Here is a 2,500-nt window from a genome sequence, read left to right as displayed (position 1 = left end):
TCGTTCCGTTTCCTGGCCCTTTTTCACAAGATCGAGTAAATATGTGGGATGGCATGCCGAGTAGTAAAATGGAAAGCGCCATTCCCATCCAGTTGGTCATTAAATTCGGAAATCGCTTAATTTTATGCAACAATCATTCCATCCGGATTATTTGGCTAAATGGCAAGCACCCAATGCTTCGTGAAATGAAACGGAAATAACAGCTTTAAATGTCATTTAGTTATACTGCGACTGATAATAAGATTAAATTTCTCCATGTTTTGGAGACTAATGCGTGGAACTGTAGACAGCGGAACCGCGGAACCTGTGGAACCTTGAAAAATGACTGTTTCAGGAGCTCCTGCTGTTTTTATTAAAATCACATGGTAAAAACAATGAGATTCACATTAATGTTGCCTGTACCCGCCGATTATCGCGTTCCAGGTGCCATTTCTGGCTGTTGTCTTCGAGTTTGTTCCATCTTATTCAAGTTAGCCGATTAACTGGAGGATTGCGTGACAAGTCACCATCTACCAAGTCATAGGCCTAGGCCAAGATCAGGGAAACTATCCCACCACCAACGCGCCACGCACCAAATTCTCCTTGTAACCGCAAGCGAATGATCAATTCAGTGGTAGTCATAGCTGGGAATAAGTTGTTCTGAAGTCAAACAGACGCCGTAAAACTAAAGAAAAGAATACAAACATAAAAAGCAAATGAGGATCTCACCAGTAAATCAGTTGGTAAATTCGAAAATGACCTAAAACAACGACACGAACAAGATTAGGAAAATTGGATCTGCCTTAAGAACTGCGGAAGGTACTAAATCAGGCGCTAAACGAAAGCTATAAAACCAAGATGACAACTGACTGACCTGCATGTCGCGAAAAAAAAAAAATAATAAATCCTCAAACTAAGCGAGATCGTCTCAGTGAGGTTGTAAAATGAGTTGGTAGATGGTGACTTGTCACGCTATCCTCCAGTTAATCTGCTAACTTGAATAAGATGGAACAAATACGCAGATCACAGCTAGAAATGGCACCTGGAACGCGATAATCGGCGGGCACAGTCGATATTTAACAATCGTTAGTGTAAATCTCGTCGTTTTGAGTAGACCTTTTGCAACAATTCATCGCGTGACCTTTTTTTCATAAATAGGATGATTCTGCTGGTTTCATGAAATTTATTTTCCAGAAATAAAAAGAGCAGCTCAAAATATGCTACCATGCCGACTTTTGTAAGTATATTGTTTAAACTGATGTTGCTACAGATGAAAGAATTTATTAGGATTTGTACGGGAAAAAGACTCTTTGCCACCCAGTCACGCTTTGATGATTTTCTTACAAATCCTTGTATTTTTCGAAGTTTTCAAACCGCTTTAAAACAGTCATTTCTCCAGGTTCCACAAGTTCCACAGGTTCCGCGGTCTGCAGTTCGACAAATTAGTCTTACCCATAGATCGCGCCATTGTTGCCTCTAATATCGCAGCAATTGAAATAGACTGAAATCATGTTACAACTGATGGGCAAAGCGTAATCGTGGGTTCAGTCCACAGCTAAGACACTTCAACTAAGATTAGTTTGAATGAAAGTAATTAGCACAGACTTGCTAATTGCACTGACCATTGTGACCACAATTTTTTAGATGTCTTCAATTTAAATTACTGGTGTTCAACTTAACAAATGGAATGTGGTTCAGCGCTGTCTGTACCCTTATCGACAATGATATTCGTCATCACAGTGGTCAAAGCGAGTCCACAACAAATTTTGACAAATCGTTGTCGATAAGAATATAGACAACGTTGAACCACATTCGATTTGTTTGTTGGAGCGGTTTTCAATTGAGTGTCGAAAGTAATTAGCAAATTATTTTGGTTTTGCATTACTTCACTAAGTGATTGGTTCAAAGTTCTCGCGCCATTTTTTCAACCAATCAGAAGTAAAATGAATGCCAATTGTAGCTCGCGCCTGCACATTTTCCCGCGCTTTGCGTATGCTACGTGTAATTACTTCGAGTTTTGATTGGTTTACCGGATTGTCTCCGTCCTTTTTGATTGGCCAAAGTAATTACTTTGGTTCTGGTTTTACGACATTCGATTGAAACTCGCTCTACCACAATTTTCAACGTTAAAAATAATGTTTATCTCTTATCGTTACAGTAAACATAAATTTCATTGTCTGATGTGGTAAAGTTAAGTTTCTCCTTATAGTCTGGTCACATGATCAACGCCCTTATAGCCTAGCCAGATTCTTGTTTTTATCTTACTTCCTCTTAGCATGACCTAATGTTTTTAGCGACCGTTCTGTTAGTGAACAAGTAGACTTCGTGGGTTGTTGCTTGGGGGGGGGGGGGGGGGGGAGGGGTGATCAGACTGAGCATTTGAAAAGCTAGACATGCGAAAATAAATCATTAATGTGCAAGTTTTGTGGAACAAAGAGCAACCCAAAAGCACACACAGTCATGCCTATAACAAAAGTGACGTTTTTTCGGAATGTTACAAGAATACCCAATATTTTGTTGA

The 2,500-nt window shown here is 39.6% G+C and overlaps 1 protein-coding gene across 2 annotated transcripts in view; it reads left to right on the top strand.

Moving 5' to 3' along the window:
- Window positions 1-2,500, top strand: part of LOC138018921 (adenosylhomocysteinase B-like) — a 13,940-nt gene that overhangs the window by 874 nt on the left and 10,566 nt on the right. The window lies entirely within an intron of this gene.

This window comes from Montipora capricornis, chromosome 10, assembly GCF_036669925.1.
Source record: "Montipora capricornis isolate CH-2021 chromosome 10, ASM3666992v2, whole genome shotgun sequence".
Classification (NCBI taxonomy): Eukaryota; Metazoa; Cnidaria; class Anthozoa; order Scleractinia; family Acroporidae; genus Montipora; species Montipora capricornis.
The sequence above is the reverse complement of the archived record's forward strand: the minus strand, read 5'-3'. Positions and strand labels throughout refer to the sequence as shown.